Source organism: Taudactylus pleione, unplaced genomic scaffold (assembly GCF_031769625.1).
Source record: "Taudactylus pleione unplaced genomic scaffold, aTauple2 ptg000140l, whole genome shotgun sequence".
In the NCBI taxonomy this organism is placed as follows: domain Eukaryota; kingdom Metazoa; phylum Chordata; class Amphibia; order Anura; family Myobatrachidae; genus Taudactylus; species Taudactylus pleione.
In genome coordinates this window covers 1,099,512-1,111,534 of record NW_028284542.1, presented here as the reverse complement: position 1 = coordinate 1,111,534, position 12,023 = coordinate 1,099,512, and the positions used below count along the sequence as shown (strand labels likewise).

Below are 12,023 nucleotides of genomic sequence, written 5' to 3'. Positions count from 1 at the left end.
TTCTATGATTGTGCTTGAGGATAAGACTTGCTAAGCCTTTGCTTTCCTGGTCGCTTTGTGAGTACATTGGGATTGGTGCATAGCTACTGACGTTAGAGTGAATGGTGTGGCTTAGTGGCCGGATAGAATCCAGAGTAACGATGACTATAACCCATTAGGGTAGGTTGCTCACTAGGCACTTTGTGCAGTGAACCCAGTGACTGATGGGTTATTGCGCAATCCACTCCTTAATGATCAACGCTTGTACATCCAATTCAATTCCTTGTACAAACGTAAGCCCTATTGCAAAGAGAAAAACACCTTCTTAATGTGTCTTCTTCTGCAAATGATAATCAGATTTAAAATATGGGCATGTAAGTAGGGCTTATTTATGCTTAAAATCTGCCCCCGATCCTGCCAACTTCTCACATCTCACAGACGCCACCCATACATCACAGCTTTTCCCTGTATGTTTACATATAAATAGCATCTGCACCTTAATAATTTATTGACAGGCAAAGAAACTCCCTTGGTGGACAGGAACGGAGAATATGAGAACAGCTGGTGGGGGAGAATGAAGGACGGCAGTGTGACCCTAGTGGAAGAAGGAGTGTCTGCTCTACAGTTCATGAAGAAGAGAATCAGAAGTGTCTCTTTAAATGTAGGTGTCACATAGGGCTCCCATATCTTCTCATTTTCCTATGTCTGTCCCTATTCTTCCTAAGAATTATTTGTAACTTGTTCAGAATTGTGGGAAACTGTCAGTCTGATACATTGAATGACTGGAGACCAGTATTGGCAGGAGAGTCATTGATGGCCCACAGTAGGGGGTGGAGCTTTACATTCATAATTCCTGCCACAAATCCCGCTCTATTGTGAGCTTCTTAGTGTAGTTTTATTAACTGCAGAACATTAACTCCTTACAATTTGAGAGTTATAATTTCTATCATTCTATTTGTGTATTTCTGAAATAAGTGACCTGTGTTTCTTTCTGTGACAGGGAGACGAGGACGCTTTCTACGTTGCTGATCTAAACTACGTGATACGGAAACATTGGCGATTTCTCCAGAAGCTGCCCCGGGTGAGGCCGTTCTATGCTGTGAAGTGTAACAGTAGTATTGAGGTTCTCCAGGTCCTTGCAGCCCTGGGTACAGGATTTGACTGTGCCAGCAAGGTAATCACAGCCTCCAACACCTAACACAGTTGTGCTTAACATAATAATATGCTCAGGATAAACTGCTTTCATGAGTAAAAGATGTTGAAGCCGGAGAGCGCTACTGTGCATACTCCATTTTAGCTCCTTTAGGGAGAATTTAATCCCTTAACCAAGATGGCCACCATCTGTGCTTCTGTGCATGTGCTGAGCCATCGTGTCACTGAGCTAGAGTGTCACAGTGGGACACGCATCCCACCTAGCTTTACAGTGAACCTGATATTACCGCATGAACCATCGCGTGGTAACTACTGATACTGCTTGCATTCTCCACCGCTACCCCCATACCTTATAGGGTAGCGGTACCCTTATGCGGTTGTGTATACTCCACCTCTCACGCAGGATTACAGCAGCCCTGACCTTACTCAGAAATTACTAACCTCGTTGTATGCCGTGAGTACTCAAACTGCGTATACCGTCGCAGTGGCTAATTTATGCACGCCCATGCAACAGCGTTCAAACGGACAGGCACACCTGTGTTTCTCCGGCCACTCCCCCAAATGCTGACTACCTGTCAATCATTCTTCGATGGCTTACCGTGCTCTGCGTATCGCAGTGTAGCCGTCGCGCATGTGCAGTACGCAACAATCTGCCAACTGCGTACACTGTTTCAGTTGTGATCCGTAATGAATCAGGCCCACAGTTGTAATGTTAGTTAAAGCATTTTAAGCGAGTTTACCAAACAAAATAGGAATGGAAATCCCAAATCCCGGCTTCAGGTATGACCAGATGCTGGCTGGTCTAACACAATTGTTATACACACAGACAAAGAGACTGCGCTCAGTGGAACCTTATGTGTAATAATTAGATCGATATACCTGTGTTCAGAAGGATCATTTATATATCAAATATATTTGATAGGAAGAATTCTATAAATAAACAAATCATCAGAACAACAATAATAAATAAACAAATAATTAAATCTCACATAATACATAGTTACTGACATTCCGGCAGCCCCCTACGGGAGGTCGGTGCAGCAGGGGGAGGCTTAAGTGGGCGGTGAGGGTAGGGTGCCAGCGCGATCGCATCATCGTGGCCCTAGCTTTATAATGGCGAAATTACCGGCATTGTAAAGCAGTGTAAATAGCATCATCGCCCATCCCCCCCACCCTGGACCACCCACTTTCGCTTGTTAAGGGGGCACGGGGGGTGGCAGCCATTCCTGGAGACCGGCCTACTCTTGCTGGGGGCCGGGAGTGGCACCTGATCTTCGGGAGGCTCCCGGCGGTCCCAGGAGAGTAGACAAGTATGCATAATATGGAACTGCTGCTCTCACCAAAATTGATTAAGCACAAATATGGGCACTATAGATTATCGTACCCTGTCCATCCATTGATAAATGTGACTTGTACTTTAAAATATATAAGTACTCATATGGATCATACAGTCCCCGTAAGATAGTAATAGCACTTTTATTCCTGTGTACCGTCTGTCACGACTGACTCAGGAGGATCTCCTACTGAGGAGCTGAAAGCTGAGGTGCGGGGTTGAGGAAGAAATCGGAGGCGAGGGGCCTGGATGTACGACCTCCTCATCCACAAGTATTGGATGTTGGCAAGACCTGACCAAAGGCGCGTAGTCTAGCCTGCTGGGAGGTGTTCACCAGTGACCCCTCCAAGCGGGATATGGGTTTAATCTGCACCCAGCAGGCAGGTCAACGCCCTTTGGTCAGGTATCCGATACAGGTGGTAAATGGAGGGAGATAACACCGATAAGGCCCAAAAGAGTGTACTTCTGAAAGAAGCACTAGCGAGGATTCTTTACTATGATGTTGTACAGAGTATGCGGGCAAGGTATCCAGACACTCTGCTGGCACAGGAGAGTAACTAGAAATGACTCGAGAGTAAAACAAAAGGAAACCTGGAATGAAGTGACGGCAAGTAAACACAAGTAGTAATGATGTTGCACAGGCAACTTCCTGTTGTCCAGAGCCCAGTAAAATACCCTAAAATAGCAGTCCATTGGAGGGCAGCGTCAACTGACAATGACCAAGCTTCCATTTTACAGAGGGTCAGTCAGGTGATTTAAGACTGTCATGGCTGCGCCCATGATGGCAATCTCGGTAATCAATCACAGAGCAGTACATGGAAGTCAAAGTGCACCTAAGGCATAATCCTCAGCGCGTCACTCACCGCTATACCTGATGTCTGACCGCACAGGAAGTCAGGGGAAGTCGGCGCTGTGGTGATTAAAGGACAATCCTAGGCCGAACCCTGACAGTACCCCCCCTTTCAAGGTGGACTCCAGACCCCCACAAGGCTTATCAGGAAATCTTATGTGAAAAGCTCGAACAAGTTGAGGAGCATGGACGTCAGAGGTCTTAATCCATGCTCGTTCTTCAGGTCCATATCCTTTCCAGTCAGTAAGATACTGAAGGCAATTAGATCAATGTCGAGAATCAAGGATTCTCTCAATCTCAAATTCGACACCCTGTTGAGTTTGCACTTGAGACGTTTTAGGTGAAGAATGTTGAAATTGATTAAGAATCAAAGGACGTAATAGAGAGATATGGAAGGTATTGGAGATCTTTAGCTGGGGTGGAAGTTCTAGTTTATACACCACAGGGTTTATACCTTGAAAATGCAGTATGGTCCAATGAAGCGTGGGGCGAACTTCATGCTTGGCACTTTTAAATGAATGTTCTTAGATGATAACCATATCCTATCTCCAACTCTCAGAAGGGGAACCGCAAAACGTTTTTTACTAGCAAATTTTTTGTAACTACTTGAGGTTTTCTTCAAGGAACAATGAACATTTTTCCATAAGTCCGCAAATGAGCCTACCAAGTTAGTCACGGCTGGGAGTTCCATGGATGGTAATTCTTGAAAATCAGGCACTCGTGGATGTCTTCCATAGACTGCAAAAAATGGAGTGGAATCAGAAGAAGAATGATATGAAGTTATGCAAAAACTCCGCCCAAGGTAAAGCATCAAGCCAGTCATTCTGTGAGGAGAATACAAAAAGTCTGATAAATGTTTCTAGCTCTTGATTCACCCTCTCAGTTTGACCATTTGTTTGTGAGTGATGGGTGAAAGAGAACTTTAACTTAATTCCGCAGGACACACACAGCACTCTCCAAAACTTGGCTACGAATTGTACCCCTCGATCGGAAACTATTTCTTTGGGCAAACCATGTAGCCTGAAGATGTCCCGGATGAATATCTTCACCAATTGTGGAGCAGAAAGAAGACCGACTAGGGGAATAAAATAGGCCATCTTTGAGAATCAATCCACGACCACCCAAATGGTGTTATGTCCTTTGGATGGTGGTAATTCTGAAATAAAATCCATAGAGAGGTGTGTCCATGGAGCAACTGGAACAGGCAAAGGATGTAATGGGCCCACGACTTTATTGCGAGTGACTTTATGCTGAGCACACTTGACACAGGACATGATGAACTCTCGAACGTCTTTCTTCATGGTAGGCCACCAGTAAGATCACTGCAAAAATGTGTAATTCTTCAGAATGCCCGAATGTCCAGAAAAAAGGGAGGCATGGACCCATGTCAGTAAGCTTTTACGAAGTTTATTTATTTATTATTTTATTATTTATTAACAGTTTCTTATATAGCGCAGCATATTCCGTTGCGCTTTACAATTGTAAACATTAATAGAACAAAACTGGGTCATAACAGACAGACATATAGGTAGGAAGGCCCTGCTCGCAAGCTTACAATCTATAGGGAAATAGGCATTGATACACAAGGATAGGTGCTATATATTGCATTTGGTCCAGCCAGAATGCACAGTTTCTTGGTTGGCTGCATGATCCAGTCACACAGGAATGTCGACCAAATGTCATGAGGATGTGAGAGAAAGACAATGGCCCTCATTCAGAGCCATACGCTCTGAGCAGAGCGCATGCTCTGAATGAGGGCCGGGGTCCATTTTCATGGAGCGTCCTCCTGGACGCTCGTATAGCTGTGGGTCACCACCCACAGGCTATACGAGCGTGCATTGTGATGGTCGCGATGGTCGAGACCATCGCGACCATCGAATTTGCGAGCCGGAGCCTGCGGTTGAGGTTTTCAACCGCAAGCTCCGGAGTGATTTTGGCTCTATCAGAGCCAAAATCACTCCCACTGACATCACTAGTAATGTCAGTGGGCCGGCTTCTGACGGGAGGCGTTCCCGTGGGAACGCCCCCGTCAGGGAGGCACGCCCCCGGCACGCCCACCAAAGGGGGCGTGCTGTCAATCAACATTGACAGCACGCCCCCTTTGATCGGACACAACGAGCGAAGGACTTTCCTTCGCTCGTCGCGTCTGGCGCATGCGCACGACGGAGCTCCCTCCATCGTGCGCATTGTCAGTCCATAACATCGACCCACTTGCGAGCGGACAGCCGCTCGCGAGTGGGTCTGAGTCAGGCCCAATGTGTGAGATTGTGTGTGGACTGTAAAAGGGGATGTAATTAGATATGGAAGCTATGAAGGTTATGTGGGAGGTTCTGGAATTTGATAAGCTTGGCTGAAGAGGTGAGTTTTCAGGGATCGCTTGAAGGATTGGAAACTAGATGAAAGTCTTATTGTGCGAGGTAGTTCATTCCATAGAGTGGGTGCAGCGCGAAGAAAGTCCTGTAACCGTGAATGGGAGCAAGTAATGCATGGGGATGAGAGACGCAGATCTTGTGCTGAGCGGAGAGGTCAGGTTGGGAGATATTTTGAGATAAGTGAAGAGATGTATGTTGGTGTGGTTTGGTTAATAGCCTTATGTGTAAGTGAAAGTATTTTGTATTGAATACGGTAGAAAACCGGCAACCAATGGAGGGACTGACAGAGCGGGGCAGCAGAAGAACGTTTTGCAAGGAAGATAAGCCTTGCAGCTGCATTCATAATGGATTGTAATGGTGATAGCCTGTTTTTGGGAAGACCAGTAAGGAGGCTATTGCAATAGTCAATGCGGGAAATAATAAGTGCATGGATTAGAGTTTTGCAGTGTCTTGTGTGAGATATGGTCGAATTTTGAATATGTTTTTTAAGTGTATGTAACATGATTTTGAGACAGATTGAATGTGGGGAACAAAGGACAGTTCAGAGTCAAGGATGACACCAAGGCAGCGAGCTTGTGGGGCGGGGTGGATAGTCGAGGTATCAACAGTGATAGAGAGATCAGGTTGGTAACTGTTATTGGCCAGTGGAAATATAATTAATTCTGTTTTAGAAATATTAAGTTTCAGGTGGCGAGATGACATCCAAGATGAAATGGTAGAAAGACATTCAGTGACACGGACCAATACAGATGGAGATAAATCTGGAGAGGATAGGTAGATGTGAGTATCATCTGCATACAGATGGTACTGAAATCCAAAAGAGCTGATTAGTTTGCCAAGAGAAGTGGTATAGATTGAGAATAGCAGAGGACCTAAGACAGAGCCTTGCGGTACTCCAACTGATAGAGGTAGCGAAGAGGAGGCAGAATCAGAAAAATGAACAGTAAAAGAGCGATCAGATACAAGAAAGAGCTGTGCCCTTAAGACCTATGGATTGTAGTGTTTGTATGAGAAGAGAGTGGTCAACAGTGTCAAAAGCAGCATAGAGATCTAGAAGAATTAGGAGTGAGTAATGGCCTTTAGCCTTGGCAGTGACAAGATCATTTACTACCTTAGTCAGTGCTGTCTCTGTGGAGTGTTGGGAACGAAAGCCGGATTGAAGTGGGTCCAATAAGTTCTGTGAATTAAGAAAGTGTGTGAGGCGGGTGTAGACAAGTCTCTCAAGTAGCTTGGAGGGGCATGGGAGCTGGGAGATAGGACGGTAATTTGAGAGAGTACTAGGGTCAGAATTTTGTTTTTTCAGAATGGGAGTAATCACTGTGTGCTTGAACAGTGATGGAAAGTTGCCAGTAGAGAGAGAGAGATTACAGATTTTAGTTAGGGTTGGGATAAGCACAGGAGACAAAGCTTTACTGATTACAGGAGGAGAGAGATATAAATATAATTGTTGGATTTGTCCGAAAGATTTTTATGGCGACAGGTTGTAAATGTTATTTTCAGTGTGTGTAGATAATTTAAAAGCTCATGTGTGTTCATAAGTGGAGAGTAGATTAAAGAGGCAGCAATATGTACAGAAGGGTGAGCTGCAGGAAGAGTAAAGGATGTAGTAGCCTTATGGAGCGTACACACGGTCAGATTTGTCAGACTTGTCAGATTTGTCAGATGAACGACTGAACGATTAAACGATTTGAACGATTTGGACGATTTGACCAAAGTTTTGAACGATTTGAACGATTTGAACGATTGAACGATTTATAACTGCATTAAAATGAATGGAATCGTCCAAGTCTGACTGCAAACCCATCAGATGTCAGATATCGTTATCTGACAAACGGGAACGCGCATCGTTGATCGTCCATCGTTCAGGCATGTCAGATATGAACGATCTTTCATCAGATATGAACGACTGAACGATTTTTAAATCGTTATCGTCCATATCTGAAGAAAAAATCTGATCGTGTGTATGCACCATTAGACGTATAGGGAAAGAGAAATCTGCCCAGGTTGTTCTGTGCAGTGTTGTGATTGGAGCAGAGAGTTAAGGGTTAAAAGAGTTAGAGCAGTGTCTGTATCCTCTCACACCCACAGCTAGCTGCAGTTCCGGGAGGTGGGAAGAGCAGTGAGTATTCCATGGAGTGAGATTATAAAAATAAGTTTTTGATACATTGTCTTTTTTTGTATTTGGAAAAAATTTTTTTTTCTAAGTAATGGGTTTGTAATTACCTGGTCTTCAATGTTATTCAACTGTTATTTAACTGTTCAGAAAGCACACTTGATTTTAACAACTTAATGCATAACCACATCAAGCTGCTGCCCTTAGACTGAATGTTAAGAAATAGTATGCCTGATTAAGACACTAGCTTACATCTGAGCCAATTGGTCAGCTGGTTGAAATGCAGATTGATCAGTGGACATATATTGCAAAGTTTAAGTAAACAGGCAGTATGGCACTATAAACTATGCTTCAGTGATCCCCATCCAAACACTAGTCATGACTATGGCTAGCAAGTCAAAAAAGATTCACAGACATTTAAACAATACTAATTACAAACATGTACAGCATTAAACACATACTTTAAATACACAGCTAATTTTGCATTAATGCAACTATAGATTAGGAGTTGTGGTTTGCAGGATGTCAAATAATATCACATGCATTGCCTAGACAGCTGATGGTGCATGGGGGTTAATGCAGACTCTGGCAGTTGTACTCAGCAAGGACAATCACATACATTGCCAGTTGTGGAGCAACAAAGATTTTGCCTGGTGGGGGAGACAGGAGTTGAGTGGAGCCAAGACGAGAGGGTCCAGGATTGGGCGAACTTGAGGTTGATCCTCTTCCTCTTGTGCAGATAGAAAAGACAGAGACATGGCATCAGCTTTCTTGTTCAGGACTCCAGGGCGAAACTGAAGCTTGAAGTCGAACCTAGAGAAGAAGAGGGACCAACGAGCTTGTCTGGCATGTAATTGTTGAGCTGTTTGGAGGTATACCAGATTTTTATGATCTGTAATGATGGTGACAGGGAATCTTGCACACTCCAAAAGGTGTCGCCACTCTTCCAATGCCAAGCGCATAGCTAGTAACTCCTGATCACCGATGGCATAATTTTTCTCAGCTGGAGAGAATTTTCGGAAGAAGAACCCACATGGGTGAGTCTTCCTCAGCAGTTTGAGACAGCACAGCTCCCACCCCCACCGAAGAGGCAACAACTTCAAGAATGAGGGGCTTTTCAAGTTGTGGTTTGGCGAAAGATTGGTGCTGTGGAGAATACTGTTTTTAGATCTTGAAATGCCATTACTGCCGAAAGGGGCCAACGGGAAGGATTGGTTCTGTTCTTGGTGAGAGCTGTGATGGGAGCAACCAGAGTGGAGAAGTTCAAAATAAATCTTCTATAATAATTAGAAAACCCTAAGAATCTCTGGGTAGCTTTCAAGGAGTTAGGTTGAGACCAGTCCCCGGATGGCACTCAGTGGGCAATTCAGACCCAGACGCAAAGCAGCACACTTTCGCAGCCATCAGGGGCCAGGTATGCAAATTCCACGATAGCATGGCAAGGCTTAAGGACGCCCTCTATCTCTTAGAGAGCGACGGCAGAGCAAACGCATGCCGGTCTAAAGACACCCCCTTATCCTTTGCAGCACACGTCATCTCCAGGAACTGTATGTAATATCAGGAACATCGAGAGCCATTAAAGCTACTCGTAGCCCTTGAGGTAGACTCTACCCTGACGCAAGCACTGCGATCACTGCAGGGTGAAATACAACAAGGTGACGTGTACAATGATGCCTCCATGCTAATTATGCACGCCCATGAAACACAATTAGAACACATAGGCATGCCTGCATTCACACTTTCCCCCCCCCCGTTTTCATAGACCTTCCTCTGACACCACAGTCAAAGTAGCGCTTAGTCTGTGTACTTCGAGCGCCCGATTCCCGATCGCTAAGAATCGCTTGTGCACGTGCACTGTGGCTTATATGCATGCGCAGAATGTAAAAATTGGCCAGCTACAAGCGAACGTTGCGTCCGGGTCTGAATCAGCCCCTCAGTTTGTCTGGATCCATCTGTAGCGAATCTCCAGAGATGATGTGCCCCAGAAATGGCACGGAGGAGACATTTGCAAATCTTTCCATAAAGACAGTGGTCCTGATTCAGAGCCGGATGCTCTTTCAGAGCACTCGCTCTGAATCAGGGAGGTTTTTCTTTTAAATGGAGCCGGCCTCCTGGCTGCTCGCTAAGCTGTGGGTGACCACCCACAGCTTTTGCGAGCGGCCAGGTGATGGTTGCGATGGTCGCGACTATCGGAGCTTGCGACGAGACCCTTGTAGTAGGGTCTCGTTCCTGCAAGCCCCAATGAGCTTCCTGCTCTAAATAGAGCAGGAAGCTCACCACTGACATCACTGGTGATGCCTCCCACTGGTGGTGCCTCCCACAAACGGCAGGCGTTCCTTTGGGAACGCCTCTGTTTGTGTAGCCACCCCCCCTGCCTGCCTCCAAAATGGGGTGAGCTGTCAATCACAATCAACAGCTGCCCTGTTTTGGTGCGAGACCCTTAGCGACGGAGCGCCCGTCACTGGCTGGGACTCACGCATGCGCACGCCGGAGGCGGCGCATGCGCAGGGGGCAAACATCGACCCGCTTGCGAGCACATATCAGAATCAGCCCCTGTGTTCACGAAGACAGGATAAAACCTCTCGTACATGAAATTGGTGCGACTGCAGATCCTTGGAAAATTTTTTAATTAAAATGTAATCTAGATAGACCACAACGAACTTGTAGAGGACATCCCTGAAAATGTAATTCACGTAACCTTGGAACACCACTGGTGTGTTACATAACTCAAAAGGCATTACCAAGTATTCAAGGTGGCCATCTCAGTTGTTGAATGCGGTTTTCCTCTCATCCCCCACCTTCTTGCGGATCATGTTGTAGGCCCTGCGAAGATCCAATTTAGTGAAAAAGTGAGCTCCACTAATCTTGTCGAAAAGTTCTGAGATAAGTAGCAGCTGGTATCGGTTTTTGATAGTAATTAGATTGAGTCCATGGTAATGTATGCAGAGTCTGAGTGCCCCGTCCTTTTTCTCAACAAAAAAGAATCCAGCCCAAGCAGGAAAAGAGGATGGTCTGATAAACCCTTTGGCTAGGTTTTCTTTAATGTAGTCAGACATGGCTGCTGTTTCCGGAACCGAAAGAGGGTAAATTCGGCCACGAGGTGGCATTTTCCCAGGAATGAGATTAATGCCACAGTCCCAAGAGCGATGAGGAGGTAATTTGTCCGCAGCCTGTTCATTAAAAACTTCAGCAAAATCCTGATAAGGTTCCAGCAGACGGGGATCTAGGAGGAGGAGGACTTTCAATTGATCAGGAGTAGGAGGCTTAAAAGCAGTACCAGTAGAAACTTGATGGGTACATAATTTACAGGAAGCACACGGGACAGACATTGACAAAAAGCCCAGACCCCAAGCAAGAATTTGCATATTAGACCAATTCAGCATAGGATTATGTCTTTTAAGCCAAGGCAGACCTAAAACTAGTTCATAGGAGGTTTTAGGTACAGTAGGACTAAGAATTCTAACATTTCTTGATGGAGGAATCCTACTCAGAGGGACACCGGGTGGGTAATAGAAGAAATGTAATCTCCCAGAATGACATTGCTGTCTACCTCCGATAGGGTAAGTTTGCTGGGTAGAGAAGTGACTGGTATACCCAGGGTATGTGCCAAGGATTCTGAAATAAAATTTCCGGCAGCTCCGGAATCCACCAAGGCTTTCAATTCTTTTGTCCTCAACTTCTGGGAAAGGGACACCGATAACAGACTATCCATTAAATGGGATGGCTTGATAACTACCCCCAACTGAACACTCCCAGAACCAGTTACAGTCTTGCATTTCCCGGAAGAAGAGGACAATTCTTGAGAACGTGGTCCTGAGCTGCACAGTAAAGGCAGAGCTTGTTCTGGAACCGACGGGTTCACTCAGCTGTGGTTAGCCAGGATTTAGTAACCTGCATAGGTTCTTCTTTACTCGTTGCTGGAAGAGGAACGGGCATCTAATAACTTCCGATCCCGAAAATGATCCTCTCGTTCTCTACTAGCCAGCCGTTCTCTATGGCATAAATCAATCTTAATACACAGAGAGATTACTTTGAAGAAGGACTCTGGACGATCCGAAGAGGCTAACTCATCTTTCATCTTTTCTGAAAGACCATGTAAAAAGGCAGCTTTGAGGGCCTCTTCATTCCATTTTAGTTCAGAAGAAATGGTTTGAAATTGGACCACATACTGTCCCATGGTACAGGTCCCTTGTCGGACTCGAAGGAGATCAGAAGAAGCTGAGG

At 45.3% G+C, this 12,023-nt stretch overlaps 1 pseudogene; it reads left to right on the top strand.

The window, feature by feature from the left end:
• Positions 1-553: 553 nt before the first annotated feature.
• LOC148522736 (antizyme inhibitor 2-like) overlaps positions 554-12,023 on the top strand; it is a 77,117-nt pseudogene continuing 65,647 nt past the window's right edge.